Below are 24909 nucleotides of genomic sequence, written 5' to 3'. Positions count from 1 at the left end.
AATTTGATGTATTAATGTGCCGCAATTTCCCATACATTCATTTATTTGTGGTGGCAAATAACGATGTAGTTTTTTATTAACTTCACAAGTTGGCTGTAGCTGCATTTAAAGTATCATGAGTGGTCAGCTTCCAAGATAAGATTAGATAAACATTCATTATCCCACATTGGGGAAATTCAATGGTTGCAGTGTAAAATGTAAAATTTACATTGAAACAAGACAATAAAATCGGAATGAAAGAAATGCGAGTAATACAATAAGAGTATGAAAATGATAACATTATATTAATGCACATTCTGCACATGAGAAAAAAAGACTGCACTCTTCAGTTGTCCCTCGCAATATCGCGGCTCGATTATTGCTGTTTTGTGGTAGACTATGGTCTATTAGTCCAGACATACAGTATTGAAATAAAAGTGGTAGTGTGGTATTCTGGTCACAAGGTGGCAGTAATGACACAAAACATTGAAGCATTACCTTACGTTACACTACCTTTACAGTGCATCAAGTCACAAAGTCAGTCATGGCATGTCCGACATGATGGAGTGAAAAAAGTTCTCCTCCCATCCCGTGTGGAAGTGGTAAGTTCTTGGTTTCTTAAGTTTAGATTAAATAAATTTGAGGCTAACCGGTTACCTCGCTAGCAAGCGGCCATCTCGAGTCCCTTGAACAGCATCCATCCACCATCTTCTATGCCGCTTATCCTCACTAGGGTTGCGGGAGTATGGTGGAGTCTATCCCAGCTGACTTCAGGTGAGAGGCGGGGTACACCCTGGACTGGTCAATAGCCAATTGTAGGGCACATACTGTATAGACAAACAACCATTCACACTCACATTCATACCTATGGACAATTTAGAGTAGCCGATTAATCAAACAGGCATGTTTTTGGAACTTGGGAGGAAGCAGGGGTACCCGGCGAAAACCCATGCAGGGGAAGAAGGTGCAAGCTCCACACAGAGATGCCCAACAGAGAGTGGAACCCAGACCCTCTAGACCTCCTGATTGTGTGGCCAACATGCTAACCACTAGGTCACCGCACGACCCTCCCTGCAGAATAAGACTTACAATGTGGTGTAAACAATGAATAATCAGCGCCAAAAGGTGACTATAGTGGTGCTATTTCATCTCTCTACAGAGCTCTATCTAATAATGTTAGAGCTCTAACAATGTTAGAGCTCTGTGGAAGTGGTACGTTTTTAGCTTCTTTGTTTTTCTTCCCAACTCCGTTTTTTTTCTGAAGTTTAGAATACAGTAAATAAATTGGAGGCTAACTAGTTAGCTAGCTAGCTTGCCAATGGTTAAAGCCATGGCCGTCACTTGTGTCCCTGCACTGATAGCCTGCACATTACAGCTGAGCAATGTGGTGTAAACAAAGAACAATAGGAGGGTAAAGGGTACAGTGGTGTTACTTTATGTCTACACGGCTCTAATAAAGATTGTATTTACAAAGTCATGGAAAGATTTTCTATGCTCTAACTATGAAAATGTTTCATTTATTAATGTTACATTGTCCAAGATGAACCTTGCATTATTAGCTATCATGACAACCCTTATAACCACCATAGTTCTAAAAACATTTGCTATATATACACAGTAATATAGCTTTGAAGTAAAAAAAAAAATCATAAACATTTGCTGGCTATAGAGCTATTCAGCTCTATACAGTAGCTGGAGTCAAGAGGGAATGGCATTTTTCAAGGTCACTCGTCCTCTTGCAATAAAGGGGGAGGGGCCAACACTGCTTTTTCACTTTCACCCATCACTTTGGTCTATGCTCAACGTTTGGATTGATTGTAAGGCGAGGTGATGTGACAGAATGTGCAATGCAGGCCAATGATACAGACCTTCAACCATTTTGCTATATTATTAACCCAGTTATGTGCCTGTAAAAAGAGACTAGAGTTTTAAAACAAACCAATTGTTTTTAGAGCTCCATTGAATGCATCTGTCTGCTGGATTAATGGAGCACAAACAATGGTGTTGGTGGCCCGCCTGCAGTGTGTCACTCAGACGTGTGGAACAAACTGTGCTGAATGATATGCAACAAACATTACCAGGCAGATTGGTCCTTAACACTTACGGTTAATCGGCCTATAGCAGGGGTGTCCAAAGTGCGGCCGGGGGCCATTTGTGGCCTGTGGCAGTGATTTTATTGGCCCGCCACACAGTCTAAAAATGTAATTTAACAAGGAAACTTAAAAAAAAAAAAACAGCAGCAAAAATGGGAAAATCAATCAAAAGTCAAAATATTAAGAGAAGAGTTGTAATCTTGCGAGGAAAAAAAGCCATAATTTCACGAGAATAAAGTAATAGTATGAGGAAAAGTGTCATTTTAGTAGCATGAAGTTGAAATATTAAAGAAAAAAGTTTTCTTTTTTTTTTTAAAGTCCAAAACAATAAATAAAGTTGTTATTTTTGGAAGAAGGTGGAACGTTTATAACATGGAGATAAAGTCTGAATATCAGGAGAAGAAAAGAAGTTGAAATATTTGGAAAACGATACAAAAAAAAATCAACAGCAGAAATTTTACCACAGTAAAGTCAAAATATTAAGAGAAAAAAATTGTTTTCTCATAAGAAAAAAGTTGCAATTTTATGAGAATAAACTAAAATGAGGAAAAATATCATTTTAGTAACAATGTTGAAATAAATAAAAAAGACATTACTGTTTAAAAAGATATAAGTTATAATTACGAGAAGAAAATTTACAAGAGGAAAGCTGAAATGAAATAGTTGGGAAATTTAAAAATATCAAGAAATGGAAAATACAGCTGTAATTTTACGGGAATAAAGTCAAAATATAAGTCATAATTGAATGAAGAACAAAAGTCCCAATTTTACAAGAAGAAAGTCGTATTATTATGGAAAAAAAACATGATTTTTAGTCACATTTCCCCTATATTCCAAAGGCGAAATGCAGGTTTTTCTTGAGCTTCATATAGCTTCTCAGCATATCTCAATGTGCTGGTTTACAAAATATCAAAGTCGCCCGAGCATTCTTTCATTTTTCAGGATGTGGCAAGTGGAAAGTTTGGACACCCCCGGCCTATAGTATCTTGCAGGACAGAGTGCTATGTTTTACCATAAAAATGTGACATTATGCTGTAAAAACAAAGGGTAGGTTTAGGGCAAGGGTGAGGAACCTAGCTATACGACACACAAGAGCATTTGATCTGGCCTGACAAACTCAGAATTACTGTTACAAAAACCCCCCCAAAAACATTTGACCTACAAATGCTCATAAAATACAATAATAAACATTTGTCCGATTGTTGCATTTTATTTTTTCATACTGTACATTTTGTATGACCCTTGTAGGACTAATAATAACTTCGGAAAATAAAAATGGAAAATAGTTCCGTGCCCCTGATTTAGGGTGTATTTAGGTATATTATTTTCAGAACATCCATTTACTTGTATTATTATTTGTACATATTGCTTGTTTTTTTCCCAAAGCAATATGCCAGTTACTAATAATTACATGCGTATTTTTTGAATGAAATCCTACTGCTTTTCTTTCACACTGAAAGAGAGCAGGTGTCTTCACCCGGACTTCACTTATCAGAGTATATTACTATTTTACTTTACAATAGACATTTGTTAAATGTATTTGGAATGATATTATTAGCATAATTGCATCAAGTTTTGTAAACGTATGATTATCGTTTTAAGCTGATTAGCCGGGAGAACTGACCAGGCTCCACTGCCTCTATAGCGCAGCATGCCAGGCCTGCTTTCCACGCACTAAAGTAACCAAATATGGTTCCTTGCCTTTTATTGGCAGCTATAAACAAACTATTTTTGGTAGCAATCATTCTCATGATAGTTAACTACCAACAAGCTGTCTTCCCATGGTTGAGAAATAGGCTTAAGCTTCTACGGTACATTGCCAGCAATGTCCATCCATGTTTTGTTATGCTACCACTGATAGGAATGAAAAGCCCACAGACTGTGGACACCGGATGAGCGCATGGTATGAAGGCAGGCGTGCAGTCGGGCAATGAATTTAGCCCTGCTCTGTTCTATAATAACTGGACAAGCCATCCATTACATCAGCGCGGCTCTGCAGGTCTCTGACAGGGCTGGTATCATCTGACTCACTGGCAGGAGTACCGCCTGTAGCAACGGAACCAACTTGTCAACATCCACATGCAGGTCGGGTTAGCGAGACACAAGGACACACTAACCAAAGAGCTGTTAGAAGAGTAAAGACAGCAGCAGTGACCAGTTTTAACTGTTGCATCTACTGTAATTGGGAGACACAGAACACAGCTGTGTCCCTCCTGCTTCTTTTAATCTCTCTTTTTATACGGCATCATCATGTAATCAACATCCATCCACCCAGAGAGCGAAAGACTGCCAGAGAATGAAATCAATGTTGTGTGTCTTCACTGGGTGTTACTTCATGGCATGGCTTGGGTACAGCAGATGTAGTCATAAATCTGATTTATGAAAGGATGACATTGGAAGCAGCAAAGACACATGAAGAGGTTTTTAGTAGAAGACGCTTTTCCTGCCATCATTCCATTCGTTAGTAGTATATGCTTTCAGCTGATTAGAGTTATATGCATGGCATGGATCATGTGGAAGATCTATGAAAATTGCCTCTAGGAATAATAATAATAAGGCAATAATCAATCATAACAGCAATGTGTTCATTTCCACTGCTCAGCGTGTTGATTGGTTTGTGTTATGACTCCCCTGACACAGACTCATGATACATAATGAAGGACACGTGATTTCATTCATCGAGAATCTTCGCCGCACTCCTCATCAGAATGTGGACCATGTGGCGCTCTTGACATTTAGAAACAGTTGACAGGTAAAGGGTCGTTATTGTAAGTGATGGCCCTATAACCATTTACTATATAATAACGGAAAGATAACCATATTCTTTTTAATCCAGGCAAGTCAGAGCTTTCTTTCTGTCAGTCTTCCACACACACCAGTGACCTGGAGAGAAGCAGCAGTGACAAAGACACCTGCTGGAAAAAAGGGTCTCAGAGATTGCTCACAAGTTCACAGTTACATGTTATGATACAAACTTTAATATAATTGTCAAGCAGATCACCTCAGAATCATTTTTATTGCAATCTAAAACTTTTATTGTACGAATTTGAAAGCATAATATAAAAAGAAATTAAGTCTTTCATTTTGTCTTCAAAATATTTTGCCCCAAAACAGGTATTGAAAAAACGCGGTGGTCTTCCTTTGGGGTCAATGTGGTCCTTGACACACAGCAGAATCACGAAGCAACAACAGTACACACCAATCCCACAATGTGGAGTGCAAATGTATGAGATCACACACAAGATGATGTATGCTGACATCAAGCCGACACCTTTCCTACCACATTGTGGTCATGTGTCAGTGAGGTTGCACAGTACACATTGCGCTTCAACTGTTTCGATTTGGGAAAAAGTGGTAACTTGCGTGGACTCGCCTTTAGGGGTCGACTAATTGCGAGCTACATGACATACCTGCCTCTTGTGATTGCTGAAAAACAGTGATTCCAAATGGTTGGTCCTACACTCTCAGGGGACTGACTAGCCAGTTGAGGAAGCAGATGTTTAACTGTATTAGTCCTACATGGTTCACGTCCAGAGGGAGGCAGACCCCATCTATATCACTGAGACGTCCAGGATGTGAAGGTTTTGTTAGTGCACATTGCATATTGACTACAAGTCATGAGTGATCCCGGTTTAATTTCGAGAAATTAACACAAAGACTGTTAGGACAACAGTGGGTGGATGAGCAGGGCTTGCAGGATGCCATATTCTGTGCTGAGGGTGCTGTCTCCACAAATTAGCATGCAGGTCAGCCTTACAAAGCACGGCATCCTCGGCTGCTCATCTGAGCGCAGTCACTGATGCTGGACCTGAGAGAGGGCTGGTTGCCTCACAATCACTATTCCCATTCATCCCTATGGTGTTTGGTGGCCCGGAGGTACATTTTTCCACACCACATTCATCTAACCATTCCTTTAAAGACCATTTCAAAAAGGCCTTTCTGTCCGAATAGCGCAGAAATTTCACACATACTTCTTAATGGCTACACCATTTACGGACATGTGTGCTTAGATTAAGCCACACATTGCTGGCACATCACAATTTTTCAAACATGGCTTTGAAAGACACTTTGCAGTGGTGCGACTAAAAAACACACCTGGTGTGTTGCTTGCATGCCTCTCACATCAATGCAATGCATCATCAAGGGATATCAGCCAGCAAAGGAACATGCAAAGGGTTTGTGGTACGAAGATGAGTGTGTTTGATTTGTGCTTTCATGGCAGTTTTAAGACTACACAAGTCGCTTTTCGCCTACTCAAAAAACATGATTAGATGTAATATGGAACCTCAAAAAAAATGTTGGCAAAATTGCAACTATAGACCTAGAAGCAGTCTGCGTTACTTCTGATGAGCCTTTGGGGGTCAAGCAATGAATATGACCACATACAAACTCTTTGTACAGTGTTGGGCTTTTTAATGTAAATAATGGTGCATGCCGTTGAAATTAGTTGCTCTAATTGTATGTGTGCATGCTGTGTTGTATAAACACATGAAATAGTTGAAAACAAGGCGACCAAACAGCAATGAAAACTTTTCTTCCGTGTCAGACATCATGAAGGGATCAGAAATGAATGCTTCTAACATGTCAGTCTGCATTCTTACACCAAATCAGCCTGCATTAACACATTCTGGTATGTGTCCTATACCAATAAATTAAGCAACAACAACAGAAGAGACATTAATACAAGCAAATAATACAAATAAATAAATAAATAAATAAATAAATAAAGTGCTATGAGTGTGTGCGTGCGGCGTGTGCGAGTGCTTCGTTGAGGAGCCTGATGGCCTGTGGGTAAAAGCTGTTTGCCAGCCTTGTGGTCCTGGACTTCAAACTCCTGTAGCGTCTGCCTGACGGTAGGAGTGTGAATAATGAGTGTTGTGGATGTGTGCTGTCCTTGATGAGGTTGTGTGTTCTGCGTAGGACTCTAGATTTATAAATGTCTTGCAGTGAGGGGAGGGCTGCCCCAACAATGTTCTGTGAGGTCTTGATCACCCGCTGGAGTGCCTTCCTGTCACGTGTTGTACAGTTACCGTACCAAACAGTGATGGAGGCGGTAAGGACACTTTCGATAGTGCATCTGTATATATGTTTATGTGTTTATGTTTCTTATGTTCTTATTCTTTCATTTGTTTTATTTCTTTTCTTGGGAGAATGAACAGAATAAGATTTTCATTGCATGGTATAACTGCTGTTTTACTATGCACATGACAATGAAACTCTCTTGTATCTTGTATCTTGTATCTTTATCGCTTCGGTGTGTGGCAAAGTGTGACCGATCATGTTCGGTCGCTGTTTTGGCTGCCAGCTTGCACGCACCATTTGTGGGCTGCTGGAAGCCCTGGTCCACGCCACACTCCGTGGAACATCACTGGGCATTCTTTCAGGCGAAGCAAGTTACTGTTTTAGCCGGGTTGCTGTTCTGGAGGTCAGGAGAACCAGGGCGGAGAGGGGCCAGGAACACCTCGCCTGTCTGCCTTTGAGCACTCATGGGGTGGCAGGGGCAGGGAGGCAATGTTTCAGTTTTTGTACGATTTTAAACAGAGCAACAAATTAATAACAAAAAACGAGGTACCACTGTGTCATGTCTATTGCCACTACATGTTATTTCACAATAGCGCTCTCCATAGAGATAAATGTCATTTATAAAAGCCACTTCCCTGCCAGCCACAGAAGATCAAATCAAACAGTAACTTTCAAACACGCTTCCCAGTATGAGCTCTTAGTAAACAGCAGCGATGATGCCAATCATCAAATAACATTAATTTCTCATGTGGCAGCACAACATTTGTTACGGCAAGAATCATTAACCAGGCAGACAGAAAGCACATTAAGATAACCATGGTGAAAGACAACAAGTGCAGAAGAGTCGCTGTACAATGTGGATCAGCTCAAGTGGGGATCATTGTTGAATGACTTTGGACCCCAGACAATTGAGGGAGTAGCAAACAGATGTCAGAGAGAGCTGAAGACCATGCAGAAGTAGTACCATGATAAGTTCAAGTTATAGATTTTTAGTGCAGTGTCTCAGCTTCAGCACTTTCGTAATATTAGACATAAAACTGAATTTACAAGGCAGGGATTTGTTGTTTTATGTCTCCTAGATACAATATGATCATACATATTTTTTAATGTTTGTAAAATAGTGTGAGTAGGATGGATTTTCCTTGCAATATAAGCCACCTAGTGCACTTTTTTTCTGTCAGCAGCGTTCTAAGAGACAACAAATTCCCCATGAGCAAGCACTTGGCAGGAGCGGGAAGGAAAACTCCCCTTTTAAAAGGAGAAAACAAAACCTTGAGCAGAACCAGACTCGGGGTGGGGTAGCAATCTTCCTCAAGTGGTTGGGTTGTGAAACAGCATAAACATCTCATAGCTGGAGCATGCAATAGAATAGCTTGAATATGGCTAAATATTATATCCTCACCCACCATGTGAAAATTGTGAAGTAGCCTGTATTTCTGTGTCTTATGTGAAGAAGTGAGAAAGTGAAGGTGTGATGATGTGCCTGGAGGTGCCCTCGGAATGCTGACAATATGCCACAGTCAACTGAGCGCTTGCACAAGAACTTCATTCATGACCTTTGGTTTGAAATAAAATATCTGGACACATTACTATTAATACTCAAACTTGTATAATTGTATGGCTCAATCACTGTGAATATCAATTACTGTATTTACTTACAGTACTTTATTCTTCCAACTTTGTGGGAACAGTTAGGAGAAGGCCTGTTTTCTTCCCAGCACCAAAAAGGCATGCTTAGATTTATTTTGGTGAGGAAGAACCTAAGAGCCTGGACCTCAACCCCATCAAACACCTTTGGAATGAACTAGAACAGAGAGTGTGAGACAACATCTTGACCTCACAACCGTTCCTCTGGATAAAGATATACACTCCAACGTCTTGGAGTTATAGCTTCCTGTAGCAGTGTCCCAAGACTAGTCCATGCACGACATGCACATACGTACTGCAGCTGGATAATTCATTTAAGACATTCTCAGCATAATGTATCATCCCACATAGCATCCTGTCCACTCTTTTTGTGCAGTCTTGGAGGCGGCAGTGCATCATTAGAACAATGAGCACTTGTGTTGATGCCTCGCGAACGCCCAGCAAACATCGTCGCGCTCGAAAACCTGTTTTAGACTTCTGCGCATGTTCTTCAGCAGCGTGAAGCGCGGTCACCAAAGAATAGCCGAGGGGAAGAAATGAGAGCGCACAATGGAAGGGGAAACAATGACGTCTATTTTTGCTGCAGCTGTAGTGTAATCTTTAGTGTCTCTCTTTTCTGTGATATATTTTATCGAGCTGAAAGCATGCCGACTAGTGCAGCGCAATTAGACACTTAAAAAGAAAAACCACAAGAGAACAATCTTTGTAGCACACTCTAAGCTTATGCACTGCGATATGAATGCAGAGATCTGGTGATAATACTGTACATACAGCGAGGTAAGAAATTGCATGGCAATCTGCATGATTTCTGCTGCTTTAGGAGGCCTGACAGGCTTGTAGGAAATTCCACACAAACATTCATATTCAGCTCTCGTTCAGCTCCAAGTAACAACACCTGATACAGTATAAAACACCAGGATTTTATATAAGCGATGCCTGTCAGGTATCTGTTGTTGTTGCATCAGGCCAGGTGACCTTATCCTCTGGTAAGCTTTTAGAATTTATGCTGCACTCGACCTAGTGGAGCAACATGATATCAGGTCACCTCATTTACAAGGTCAGATTATTGTTGGAAGATTAACAGATGGTAGCTGCTTTATGAACAACCTCAAGTTTAATGGCTACATGAAATGCCTGTTATAGCCTATAGCGCCATCCATACTGTTGTTGTTTTACACGGTGGTTAATATAGTAGGACCAACGCTAAATTCATTCAAAGTCAATTAAATAAATAATTAAAATAGAAATTAATTCAATTAATTCTCTTAAAATGTGGGATATGTTCTTAAATAACTATTTGATATTTTTACTTTCTCGTGGTTTTATGTATTTAATAAGTGATTTATTTATTCATTCCTGTATTTAATGATTTTTTTTTCTATGATTCATTTATATAATGACTACACCTCACTGATAAGCAACATTAGAATAAAAATAATTTTGAATCCCCCCCCACACACACAAACACACAAAATCCAAGCAAACCCAAAGGTATCACAACAACATGTGTAACATTGCTTTGATCTCTCATTGGTTGCGGGAAGGTAAACAGGAAGAAGTGTTACAGTACGGACCAGACTTCTGGTTTGTCCATTTTAGTTTTGCCTGCTCGTTTTCCTCCGTCACTCCTACCACCTGCATGTCCTCACTACTAATAATCAATATCCCTTTTTCTCACATACAAAACCGCTGACTTTGGCCTCTTTGACCTTGGCTCCTCTGTTATCTTCGGTAGGTCAGCGGTCTAATTATGTGTTAATGCCTTAAGGAGAGCACACTCGTAATGCACGAATCGATACTGAAATATCGATACTTCCGATACCAGCTCTTCATGCGCTAAAGTTCATTCTCAAATCAAAATATCCATACTTTTGACACTCATATGTCTTTGTCTTCTACTTTTTCTGTTGTTATGTATTAGCTTAGCTATTTTGTAAACCACCCCGCTACCTCAATATACTTCAGGGTTTAAAATAAATCAGGGCTGCCCATTACGTGGATTGCGAGCTACCGGTAGATCGCCAAGGTAGTTTGGGTTGATCGCGTAAACGTCACTTTCAGTCACCTGACATTAAGCTCCCCTCCTGAGTTGCTCGCTCCCCCGTGACGTTTCAAGCTACACACGGAGATGCAACTTTCATCTTTATTATTGTGATTACGGATAAACTAACTGAGCGGTAAGATGCTTATATCAATAACAACAGTTATCCTTTCACTTTTAGCGGCTAGTTATGTGGAAAAAAAATCAATTGTTGATGGCTGTGCTTGGTGTCATGAACTCTACTACAGAAGTGTGTGTTTTCTACACTTCCATTTCTTAAACTATTATTTCATGATGAACTGGAAAATGTGTCCTTTCCTGAAACATTTTAACTCTTCCACTGCCAATGATGTCTGTTGACATCTTTTAACATTTTTTCTGACTTGTAGGCAATGTATATCTGTCCCAGTAGGGGGCAACAGTTCTCTTTTTCTCCAACCGGCAGCAACAGATTGTCTATGAAGAAGACGGATTGTGGGTTGAGAGAGGAAGATGGCGAAACACATGCAGAAATCGAGCATAGACAAAAAATACAGGCAGCTAACACTGTCACAGAGCTTGTCTGGACGTGGATTTGCCTTTAGTAGTGACTCGATCGCGAAAGCTAGAGGTGACATGGGTGATGTAGGTGACGTAGACACAAATGCAGTTGACAACGGCAGCCGGAGCAACAAGCTAGTGTTTGCCTGACACCGGAAGCAGTTCAGAGTCGGGTGACTTAGAAACCCGACCCTATTCTTCTGACGAGTGGCTGCTGTCTGGATCTATCAGCAGCAGGGATTCATCCCCACATCCAGCAGACCCCACCGTCACTCTGCTTGAATCTGCTTCTCTGCAGAAAAAGCTTGTTTTCTCTGTTTTTTGGTCAAAATCAGGTGTTTTTGCTGAAACTACCCAATGTTCTACCTCCAATATCTAAAGACCCAAAAAGGCTAGAAACAACCTTTTTTTTCTGATGAAATGTTTATGTAGTCCTAAAACTCAATAGTCTGTGGGTTTTGAAAGTTCACAAAACTGCCCCAAAACTGTGGCAGTTTGGAGCTCCCTGCTCTGAACATGTCAGTGAGTTAATATGTTGCCTTGACTTGGGCTGCATTGTCTTTTGCATAACCATTTTCATTTCTTGTATATCGGTAATGTTTGATAGCAAATGCTAACTGGACTTAATGAACTGTGTGTCTAATGAACACTGCGTAGCTATTTTGACTGACATATTACCAGTACTCAGGTTATGGACACAACTATTGTGGAATTATGTGCAATTAACTTTATTGCCATATTGAATATAACTATGACTACTACTACTCAACTACTTTGACGACCAACCACTCCAACCACTAATCAACACTGACTGAGGCCAAGCCAGCAATTTGCCAAAAGAAGATAAATGGGGAAGAGCTTTGGTTAAGAAAAGAATAGAGGCTAACACCACAAATAAAACCACATACGACAACTTTACCATTCCATCCAAACTGGAGCAATAAATGTGATTCTACCTCCTGAGGGTGACTAGATTGTCACTCTGTCCTGAACAAGGTCAAGGCACAGCTGATGAGCTGCATACACAAAGCTAAAGTACCACAATCACCATACATTACGGCATTCTGCAGGGCCTATAATGAATCATTTGGGTGAGAGTGTCAGAGCGGTACACAGTTATTCTGTGAGAGTGGTGACACATGCAGAGTGTTCTCGCTCAGTCAGCAGCCTGCACGGCATCCCAGTAGAAGACAGCAGGGATTCCAATGATGCACCAGAGACCTCCACCTCCCCTTCCAGCTGCCACACCAACCAGACCCTGAACTCACATTGATGAAATGAAAATACATGCCTCAGAAAAGGAGGCTGGCTGTGCCAGTCAATGGCGATATCATCACGTTTCATTTATTTTGCTCACTATCACACAGCAACTAACCTTGTCTTTTGAACCTTATGAACCTTTAACCTTCACCTTTGCGGACAATTCAAAGGGTGTTACTTAACCCATTATAGGGCACTCATTGAAATACTTGGCAATTTAAAAGGTAACTAGAAAATATGGGAGTACAAGACGTTACTTCATTAAGCTAGGTCAACCTATTTGCTGAAGAAAAAAAAAATGGAGAAAACTTTCAGCTCCCACGTCTGTAGCTGGCTTGATTTTTTGACCTGAAAATGTTTCCATGTGGATAGCCCCTCAGTCTGGTATCGGCGATACCGATCCAATAGCAATACTTAGGTGCAAAATACACCTAATGTGTTCAGGAATGCTCACACTTTTTCAGCCTGCGAGCTACTCGAAAACCCTCCAATGTGGCTGAATTACAACAATTCTGCAAAGATGAGTGGGCCAAAATTCCTCCACAGCGCTGTAAGAGACTCATTGCAAGTTATCGCAAACGCTTGATTGCAGTTGTTACTGCTAAGCGTGGCCCAACCAGTTATTAGGTTTAGGGGACAATCACTTTTTCACATAGGGCCATGGAGGGTTGTTTTTTTTTTCTCTCTCTTAATAATAAAAAGTTTCATTTCAAAACTGCATTTTGTGTTCAGTTGTGTTGTCATTGACTAATATTTAAATTAATTTGATGATCTGAAATATTTAAGTGTGACAAATATGCAAAAAAATAAGGAATCAGGAAGGGGGCAAACACTTTTTCACACCACTGTAACTAAGTAAGGTATCATGTAAACCGGGGAGCTGACACTTTTTCAGCCTGCGAGCTACTTTTAAAATGACCAAGTCCCAAAGATCTACCTCCTACTATAAATATAGAAAATAGATGTGTTTACTATATCTATAAAAAAATATGAGTATGTATTTATGTACGTTATACGCTCAAACGTGGCAGGATTTCATCACAAACACTAACTTGCCACCGCTCTCTCAAAAAAAAAGGAAAGTCCTCTCTTACGGAGCATGAATGGAAGCAAGCGGGATTAGCCTAGTTTAGCAGAGCATACTAGTGCGGCTGTGTGTGTGTTTTACAGCTTTAATGAGTTAAAAAGACAAGAGGTACGTTTATTCTTGCACCCAGCTCGTCTTATCCATCAAGATACATTCTCAACACACACACAACACACTTCCCACTTTCAAAATAAGAGCACATGTTGTCTAATTGTGTAAACAAAATAGACAAGATTATGATTGCAATTGCATCAGTGACTAATCACAAGCACGGGCATTACAGTTTGTTGAAGATTTTGTAACAATTGTGTGCAGGGCTTGACATCCCGTTGGAAAAGTTTGGCAGGCTACAGCCATTTCTCAATTACTAGGCGGAATGAGCCAATGATGTATTCCATCAATAAATGTAAGGACTTTTGAATTTAGTCAATGGAGATTTTATTCACTAACCCAAAAAGCACACATTCTATGCTGGTAAAATAAGTGTCAAAGTTATAAAACAGAATTCTAAACAATTTAAATGGAAAAAACGGGATTTGGGAAAACATAAAACAGATTTTATAGGGCCCTAAACGTCTGTTCCGAGGAGTGTGTGGGTGGCAGGAGGCGTGGTGGAACATTGTCTTGAGCCACTTCACTGACACTTTTAAAAAATAATTTTCAAGAAGAACTTTTGCCTACATTGGTGATAATCCATGCCTTAAACCGCCCCATGACGTATAGGCCAGATATGCGACCTGACGTTTCAGACTGCAGCAAATCGGATACTTACTGGATTTAGAGCTACATACGAACATGGCCTGAGTTGCACTTGAAAAAAACTGAATTGTACTGTTCATACTGACATGAAAAAATTAGATACAGGTCACATATGAGCAAAAAAAATCGGAATTGACCTGCAGTGTGAACGTATCCATGAAAACCCTAAATTTAAAAAGCGACCGTTTGTTCCTCTTTTGAGAAAAGAGGAGTTCAAACAAGTGAAGGCGTCAAATTTGGTGGCCATAAACAGGCTTTGGGGACACGTATTCCTGTTACAACACCATTAAAAAGGCAATTTAGCAAAACAGTACAACAGTATAACAAAATCCTTCTTTTTTTGTTCTATCATCATCTCTTACCGATTTACACTTCATACCCTTTGAAAGGGCATACACACAAAAATGGCAAAGAATATCCCCAAAACCCTGCAAAAAATACAAACCAGGAGATGGCGCAATCAGCGTAGCTTAGCCGCGTTTTCATTAGGGTCCTCACCCCTCAACCCTTTTGAACCATAAATTCCTTGAAATTTGAGGCCCAATTCATTTTCAAGTGATTTATAGCTCTGCGCTTTGCGAGGAGAGCCCTCACAGTCAGCTGTATTTGGCTGTGAGGCAACGCCGATGCAGATTGATCACATGTGGCTCAATCATTAAGATTGCTGCCCTTGTCACCAACCTTTGGCCTTCCCGAGAAACCCCCTGAAGACTGACTTATCCAGCATGATAATGAAGGGGGCGAGCGCCATAAAATGCCTTATCCAGATCATTTCTAATGTGCTTTTCCTTTGTGACACAAGTCTGAAATAAGAGATTTAATAACAAATCGATATAAATAAATACAATAGAATTAAACCTCTTATGGAACGCTACTTAATAATACTCTCACTGTCCTAATGTACAGGAGACTATAATCCAAGCTATGCATGTTCTGAGCATTAGTGCTGGCATCATTCACCAAGCATAAGCAGTCATTATACCGGAATAAAGAACACCAGGTGATTAACTATGTTCAGTGGATTGTGTGACTAAAAAGACCTGCAGCGGCAAAGAAAAACACAATGGGGAACATATTGACTCAAAACAGAAAAGCATACATTACATCCCCAAGTGCAAACGACACCAGCCAACCTCCTTATTAGCAATCATTCAATTTGGAGTATACAAACATGTCCGAGACAAAAGAGCTTTGATTCTGCCACCATGCACAGGCTCCCCGTCGGGCTACCACATGATCTGTTGCAGACATCACATGATCTTAGAATCAGTTTGCTTCCAACTGAAGGTGCATGCTTCCGTCTTCATTCTTCGAGGTAGAATGCATCTTCAAAAACATCAAACACTCTTTTAGTGATCAAATACAATGTCAGCAACTGTCGCTGTTCAACTCTTAATGAAATAATACAGGCGTCTAGCGAAATGCACACATATTTATGCTAATAGTGCTAATAGCTACTTATAGCTAAGGTCATTCAAGCATGAAAAAACAAGACCGCTTTTTATTTAAGCAACATCTGGCGCTCGGGGAACTCTCAGATGACGTGCATTAGCTGCGGTGCTGCTAACCGACTTTAGGCCAATGGCCCATGTGCAGGACGGTGAGGTCGAAACCTGTCGTCTCCGAGTCCCATCTGACCTGCTGATGAGAGGTGCCACAGGCTGGGCAAGTGCCACTGACCTGAACCACACCACACTTGCGTCTACTGACCTACTTCTGCAGTGTGCTAATGCAATCCTAGCACCGCTGCATCCTGCATGAAACCACTGGCAGCCTCGTGAGGGAGGTGTCTTTTTTTATATAGTGTGTGTTTATATTCACCATGCAATACATACATCGGAATAATGAATGAGCTGTCAATACATTGTATTTTTGTAATGTTTTTCCATGCAATTATGGTATATTTTGATACCTAAACTCAAATGTGCTTCATTTCTTCATACCAAAAGGCGTGGAACCGCTATGTGTTACTATAAACACGTACACTAGTCTAGAGGGCAATCGAACAGTGACTGAACAGTGAATCTCACCAATGAGGGTACATTCAGACCATACAGGAAGGCGATATTAACAAGCAACGCAAGCCACAGCTGAATGTAATAATACATAGAGCACAAACACATTGAGTGACATCACAGCAAATGCATAGTGCTGAGTAGAATGACTGATAAATCCACTGCCCGGTGCTTGCATGAACACTGACACGCTGGCCAGTGATGGTACGGTCAGACCGTTGGTGGGACAGATACAAATGCAAGCCATAGTTGAGCAGATGCAGCAGACACTGAACATGAACACATTGATTGACCGATATTGCAAACAATTCATTGTGTTGTTAAAAATGATTGACAAGTAGACCGCCCATTGATTGCATGAACTGAAATCATTGGAAATGCTGTCCAATAACAGTCAGACCGTACAAGAAGACTTAACCACAAATGTAAGCCACAGACACTATAATAATAATAATAATAATAATAATAATAATAATACAAACACATTCAGTGACCTAAGACCAGTCAGTGGTGCTGTGTGTAGTGATTGACATGTACTGTCGACTGCCCAACGATACAGTGACTGACAAGCTGGCCAATGAGGGCACAGCCTGACAGTGCAACAAAGCAGGACAGTAACACAAGCCACAGTGCAGCAAAAGAATACGTACACACCTTAAGTGACATCACAACTAATGCATGGAGCTGTGCACAATAACTGACAGGTAGAACACCTAATCATGGCAAAACCAGTGACTGAAAAGCCGGCCGGTGACAGTTCAGGCAGACAGTGGGAAAAAAGCAGGAATTCAACAGTAATACAAGCCAGAGTGTAGCGAAAGAATAAGTACACACTTGGAGTGACATTATGACTAGTAAGTGGTAGACATCCCAAGGTCCTTGCATGAACGGTGACTGTAAGGATGTACTGACATGAGGCCAATCGTTGCGTGTCTGAGCCCACTTCATACTGTACCTAAATCACAGTACATTTGGCAAGTGTGTGACTTGATTCCATGCACATGTACTGTACATGTTGTACAAGGACTGTAATGCGACTGCTCAATGCAGATTCCTTATGGTAACCGTCACAATTCATAATAGAAATAAAATAAATAGACTCAAATGATCCAAAAGTCAGACCCACAGCACACTCGCTCACCCGCAACGATGTGTGTGTGGAAGAAAAATGTGTCATCACAAAAATGAATGACACCAGCAACCTGGTGCAAAACGAATAACCAGAACGACTCCAAATAAAACTGGAAATAGTCCACTAAGTCGGAGATATTACAATCAAACAGCGTTGTTTGCGATCACTCCTCTTGCAAGTCATGACAGAGGCGTCCTTGTGCAAAATACCTAATCAGAACAATTCCAAATAAGACTAGAAATAGTCAGATAAATCACATTTACCCCACCGCCTGTCACATTCGTCTGTTGGCAAATACATAGGAAATGGTGACTTTCAAGTAATGGAGTAACGGGGGAATGAGAATGGCAGCCTGCGTCTATACATCTAAATGTTGTGAGGGGAAAGCTCTGGAAGGGGGCCAGGCTCTGAAGTGATCACAGAGACAGCAGCGAGAAAACACCACAGGACAGATCTGTTTCAGCCGTAAACACAGAGAATGGGTCACATCGACAGCATGGGCTGTGTTTGAGTTGTCTCCTCCTACATGCTCATGCATTAAATACGCCTCAACAATCACACTCTCCAGTGACTCTCCCCAAAAATGTTACTTCCCACCCTGCAGCTGAACATTTCCTGAGGAATTCCGAGCAGGAATGTGTCCTTGTTGACGGACCAACAGCTGAGAGGACAATTGCCTTCTAATGAGCAGAGCAGAATAAAAAGTTGAGGCCTTGTCTTAAATAATTGTTTGTTCTTAGACTAAAAACCTCAAAATTACAATTATAATCAACTCACTCGACTGTGTGTATGGATATGTGAAGCTATTTTGGTGGACTAATGTCACATATTTTTACAATAACTTAATAGGAAATCATATCATAATCAGCATTCTGATATGCCACACCCGTAAGGTGGATGGGTTACAGTATATCAGCAAAGAAGAAGTACTGAAGAACAAATATTTAGACAGATTTGTGAACAATATTTGAGAGAAAAAGGCCTTTTGTGTAGACAGAAAAACCTTTGAGTTCAGCTCATGAAAGATGGAAACAAAAACAAATGTTAGCGCAGTTAATTGGTTCTAGAGCTGACTGTGATAAATAAGTTTCAACAAAGAAGGAGTCCTTATTCATAAATAGAATATTTTTGTAGTTAGAGCAAAGAAAACCTGTTTACAACCTTCTAAATACGGTTTTAAAAATGATTGGAGCCCTTTAGAAATGAAATAACAACCCTATAGTCACCTTTACACTCATATTACCCAATATAAAAGACATAATAAAGAGTAAATAAGCCATTTAAGACATAAATAAGACTTGTGCTTGTGTGTTGCTGTAAATGTGTTCTGGTGCTACAAGGCCTGAGTGGAGGACAGACAGGAAGTGACGTCGAGGGTTCAGAGTTGGGTTTTAGCTTGGCGTGGGTTTCGGCCGCAACAGTAGCCCGTGTTAGGGATTATTGTGCCTGTTGTAAGATAATTCAAACCTGCAATAAAAGCCTGTTGTTCCGGCAATCAACTCTGCTGTCTCACTCTCTGTGTCTCACAGAACATTTCAGTAACATTACTGACACCTAGTGACCAGTGTAGAATACAATATATCATCTGCATCTTTGAATGCCTCTTCTAAATGCCTTATATTTGTACTTTAGTTCATTTTGCCATGAAAAATGCTTAATTTAGGCAAAAATATGTTAATTTGCTAACAAATATGCATTTTTTTTTTTACTTAGAAGCTGTATTCAACCATGTGTGTATATATACTGTGCATATACTGTGCGTGATTGACGTCTAATAACTGGTTGGGCCACCCTTAGCAGCAACAACTGCAATCAACCGTTGTGATAACTTGCATTGAGTCTCTTACAGCGCTGTGGAGGAATTTTGGCCCACTCATCTTTGCAGAATTGTTGTATTTCAGCCACATTGGAGGGTTTTCGAGCATGAACCTTCTTTTTAAGGTCATGCCACAGCATCTAAATAGGATTCACGTCAGGACTTTGACTAGACCACTCCAAAGTCTTCATTTAGTTTTTCTTCAGCCATTCAGAGGTGGACAGCTTGAGGTCACGAACACATGGCCGGACATTCCCCAGATTTTTTTGGTAGACAAGAGATTTCAGGGTTCCATTTATCACAGCAAGTTTTCCAGGCAAAACAGCCCCAGACCATCACACTACCACCACCATATTTTACTGTTGGTATGATGTTCTCTTTCTCAAATGCGGTGTTACTTTTACACCAGATGTAATGGGACACACATCTTCCAAAAAGTTCAACTTTTGTCTCGTCTGACCACAGAGTATTTTCCCAAAGGTCTCGGGGATCATCAAGATGTTTTCTGGAAAAATTGAGATGAGCTTTAATGTTCTTTTTGTTCAGCAATGGTTTTTGTCTTGGAACTCTGCCATGCAGGCCATTTTTGCCCAGTGTCTTTCTTATGGTGGAGTCATGAACACTGACCTTAACTGGGCCAAGTAAGGCCTGCAGTTCTTTGGATGTTGTTGTGGGGTCTTTTGTGACCTCTTGGATGAGACGTTGCTGCGCTCTTGTGGTAATTTTAGTTGGCTGGCCACTCCTGGGAAAGTTCACCACTGTTCCATGTTTTCGCCATTTGTGGATAATGGCTTTATTTAATGGGGGGGTGCAATCACTTTTTCACACATGGCCATGTAGGTTTGGATTTTTTTTCTCCCTTAATAATAAAAAGTTTCATTTAAAAACTGCACTTTTTGTTCAGTTGTGTTGTCACTGACTAATTTTTTTATGTCTTTGATGATCAGAAACATTTGAGTGTGACAAACGTGCAAAGAAATAAGAAATCAGGAAGGGAGCAAACACTTTTTAACACCACGGTACACACATACACACACACATACAATAAATAAGTAAATATAATTTTTACATTTGATTTTTAAATCTCACAAAAGCACAAATGTCTAAACCCTGGGAGGCACCAGAAGACTTCTGGGGTGGTTCAGCAGCTTGAAAAATTAAGAAAAGCATTTTTCAAACCTGCTCGGGTTAACTCCAATTATATTTAATAGGTAAAATTGATTGATTTTTAGTTCCTCCTGTGAGAGATTAAACGCCAGAAAATATGCTCTAGAAAATCATTTTTTTGGGCAGTAGGGGGGGCCTCAACTACTGTATATTATGTTTGCTGAGGGGAGGCTCACTGCCCCACGCTTTGAAAGCCCCTGGTCTAAAACAATTCAACATCCACTAAATACTATGGCATTGACTACTGCAGCTTTAAATATATCAGACTTCTTTGGACAGGTCGTCTTTGCTTCTCTAACCAGATAGCCTCTAGTGCTGTCACACTGCATTTAATCTTATGACACTGGCGTTGTGGCCAAGCACTGATTTACAATGCGTCAGTATTAACATAAAATTAGATTTAGCAGTGCATACATTGTGTCCTTCCTCAGCTACAAAAGGCAAAATACTTGCATACACAGCAAATCTGTTATTTATGGCTGGAACATCAATACATTAATCCAACTGACAGTCCTGCTCCTATCAATTATAGCAAAAAGGTTTTATTCCGAAATTTCTACCATCGGAGATTAATCGCAACAGTAATTTTGTGTCACATTAATACAATGTTCTATTCAAAAACTTTGTAGCCCCTCGTGCAAATGTTGGCCCAAGAACATGCATACTGAGTTAATTGGAGACTTTACGTTGCCAGTAATTGTGCAGAGGTGTAGGAAATGTCACATTCACCAGTGATTTTATGAGGTACACCTGCACACACTAATGATATCCAATACAAGATAGTAATGCACAGTTTGAATAGACACTTTCAGAGATATATTTATCTCTGTTTATTACTGTGGATGGAGTTTGCCATGGAGTACAACTGCACCGTATCATACTGAGAGCTGTTTCCAATATTTTGGCCCTTAATTCAGTGACACAAGACAGTCACAAAATGTAATCTTTATGTTGTGCGGGTGTACCTAATGTTGATGTCGTTGAGTGCAATTAACATTTTCTAAACATTAGCTGTGTTGGGATCCAGCAATATGGAGCTAATGGGTGGATAATGCGTACGTGCTTCAATAAAATACCATGTACTTGTACACGAGCCACACACAAGTCCTAACACTTTTAGTGTTGTTGCTCTCATCCTGGTTGCATTACAGTATCACAGAGGGACAGCCTTTTTCCAAAGCGTGGTCCCACTCGGGATTCGGAGCCTTAAAGCTATCGGAATTGCAGCTGTCTGCATCCTGCTGAGACAGCGTGATCTTCCTTGGTGCATCACTTGGGTAAAACATGCCAGCTTTTACTATCTCTCCTACAGCAGAGCATCCTTGAATTCACCCTGGATATCCAGAAGATCACTCCACAGTGGACAAGAAGGGGGCAACATTTTATTTTAATTTTTTTTTTAAGTCAAAACAAAATACACGGCATAACAGGATGATGCATAGCCGGTCGTGTTTGGTATAGCAATGTCAATACAATATACTAATTCCATAAACTGCAAAACTAGTATAAAATGGAAGCTCCATATGTGCAAGTCATTGCGCATGACGTCACTTAAGCTTATACTGTCCATCAAATCTTGTGAGGCTTCAGGTTAGCAAGCATCTAAAGAATTAACTTATTTAATGTGTTTAGCTTTTTCTTTGGCTGTTTTTGTCATGCCAGAAGAAATGGGTACTAGTATCAGCAAATAGAAAAAGTGTGATGACAACCATAGAACAAGAAATGAAGCTTAATGTAACGCTGTAGTAGCATAGTGATGAAAGTACTACACAAGTCTCCATCCCGGCTGCTCAGTACAATATGGCTAAAGCGATTGGAATGGCTGCATGTTGTCCATTGATGTAGAAAGGCTCACATCCCAGCACACCAATACAGTAGTTATCTTTACATTTAACACTTGCATGACCGTTAAAAACAACAAAAAGTGTGATAAATCACCTCAACAGCCCGCAGCGAGTCTTGCTTTTCACTTCCTGAATGCTATGCTTTACATCATGCATCATCAAAATGAGTAATAAGTAATTTCATATTATCGTAGATGTATTGACCGGAATATGAAATGCTATTTTTTCCCCTAAAAAAAATAAAGTCTGAAAAAGACAGGTCGTGTAATATTTGCGATCTAGAGATTTCTATAGGCAAACCAACAGTTGGCGCCCAATGACTTCTCGTCAAGAGAGTCAGAGCTTTTCTTCCCGTCACTCACACAAACACCAATGACTGTGGTGGAGCAGGGATCGCGACAGAGACCTGCCTAGAAAAAAAGTGCCTCAAAGGTTGGGCAGCTTAGCAAACAACAGCATTACAGTATGATGGTAATTTGAAGATGAGTGATCAATGAAACATTTATCAATTGTCGAGCAGCTTTTTTTTATTGCCATCAACTATGTTATTTCACTTATTCAAAAAAAAAAAATTTAAAGACTATTTTTGTCTTAAAACATATTTTCCCATCAATGAGTAGTAAAAAGAGCGGTCATCTTACATTCGGGCCAGTACAGTAATAGAGATGCTGAAAAACCACTAAGCAGCAGCAGTACATCCCTTTTAACATTAAACATTTGCATTTAAAAATAAGGAACATTTTCTGGGAAAATAAGGGAAATTCCATGAGGTTATGGGGGTGGAAAAACCCAACTGCCCACAACCCACGCGCTGCACCACTGCTCTCGAAGATTGCCGTTGCTCAAGCATAGATACCAGCTCCGTTGTCACCTGCAGAACTTTTTTTTTTTTAAGAAAGTTAAAATACCGCAAATTTACATTAAACTATTTAAACGAGGGTATGACGGGAAAGAAGGGCAAAATACAGTTGTTTCTCATGGAAAATGGGAGGGTTTTACAGGTATGCAGCAGTAACGGCAGTACACTTCAACACCTACAGCAGACACAAACGTTTGCAATCTGTCACTCCCATAAACACCAGTGACCTGGAGCAATGCAGCCCGACAGAGAAAGCTGCTAAAAAAATATTAATTTTGTCTATGATTTTATCTTCAAACATGTTTTTCCAAAAATGGGTCTTAAAAAAAGAGGAGTCGTCTTATATTCAGGTCAAATATTCAGGTCACTGTTGCAGTGATTGACTTTGTTTCGACTTATATGCCATGAGAATGTTCAAGTTGCTTGAGATTTTACGATGGCAGTTTGACAGCTTGACTCTGGAATTTAATTCCCATTATTTCTTATGATAAAAATGTTTTCAAATACGAAGAAACTGGGCCAGATATGCATCACAGAGTGTCCTGTGTTTGACCTTCAATATTCTGTGTCATTGGATATACATAGTGTTAGGCTACCTGCGTTACCCATTCACCTCTTGTGAGAAACAAAATCCACATCCAATCTGTTCACACATGCACATCTGCATGCAACAGCAGGGCAGTTAAGTGGTCCTGGAGATACTGTATGTACGTGCACTCACAGTGTGCACCCTTGACCTCTGATAAAGCAGCAAAGCCAGCAGTCCTTCCAAACTTGAGGCAAAGCACATTAGTGAATACATGCAGGCATCCAGGCACGCCCACACCACAGCCGTACACCTTCAAATGTCAGCTCTGATTCCCGCACACAGCATCCAGGTCAAGTACAAGTTAGTAAACCATGTCACATTTCTTGTTGCAGGGCAGCTAGGATGCTGAGGTCTGCAAAGCCTACATCGATGCGAACGCGTCGAGAAAACAAGTAGGTCAGTCAAATATTTATCTTATTAGTCGGTGTCAAAAGCCAGTCCTCAGATTCGCTGAAGAGGATTCTGATACTAAATGGAGCGATGTAAGATCCGAAGCGAGAGCGCGCTTGGAAGCGGTGAAGTGAGCCATTAAAAGCCCGCTAAGCACGGGGATAGGTCGTCTGCAGCGGGATGCAATGTTTCCAGCGGTCCGTAGTGAGCCCAAATGTGCCCGGATCGGAGTCGTACGCAGAATAGAAGGTGAGATCCTACCTGATGTCGGTCAACGTTTCGTTGGAAGCATGCGAGCTTTTACTTGGATTTCGGCAAGGCGACACACACACACACACACATCACACACTCGCATATCACACACACACTCATACACACACGCCTGCCTGCTCCTCATCATCAAGCCCCTCCTCATCCATCTACATAAGCAGGGATGAGGAAGAGGAGCACTTTGAGTCTCATTTTTTTAACCTGATCATCACATCCAACTGCTCATCTGCAGCCATGTACAATTACATGATGCGTTCACGCTTATTGGCATATTAATGTAAAAAATACATCTGTCAAAACGGTGATTACACACATATTTGATGATAGATGACTCCATGAAGGAAATATAACCAGGTCACACTTTGCAAAGGTACCACAAGGGCTTTAAAGTCAACAACT

General features: G+C 40.5%; 1 protein-coding gene across 4 annotated transcripts in view; it reads right to left on the bottom strand.

Annotated features, from left to right (window-relative positions):
- Window positions 1-24649, bottom strand: part of tln2b (talin 2b) — a 113767-nt gene extending 89118 nt beyond the window's left edge. For all 4 annotated transcript variants that reach the window (XM_054775569.1, XM_054775570.1, XM_054775571.1 and 1 more), the window contains exon 1: window positions 24502-24649. The gene's annotated coding sequence lies outside the window, so the exon portion shown is untranslated. The remainder of the gene's footprint in view (window positions 1-24501) is intronic.
- Window positions 24650-24909: the final 260 nt, after the last annotated feature.

Source organism: Dunckerocampus dactyliophorus, chromosome 5 (genome assembly GCF_027744805.1).
Source record: "Dunckerocampus dactyliophorus isolate RoL2022-P2 chromosome 5, RoL_Ddac_1.1, whole genome shotgun sequence".
Lineage (NCBI taxonomy): Eukaryota > Metazoa > Chordata > Actinopteri > Syngnathiformes > Syngnathidae > Dunckerocampus > Dunckerocampus dactyliophorus.
The sequence above is the reverse complement of the archived record's forward strand: the minus strand, read 5'-3'. Positions and strand labels throughout refer to the sequence as shown.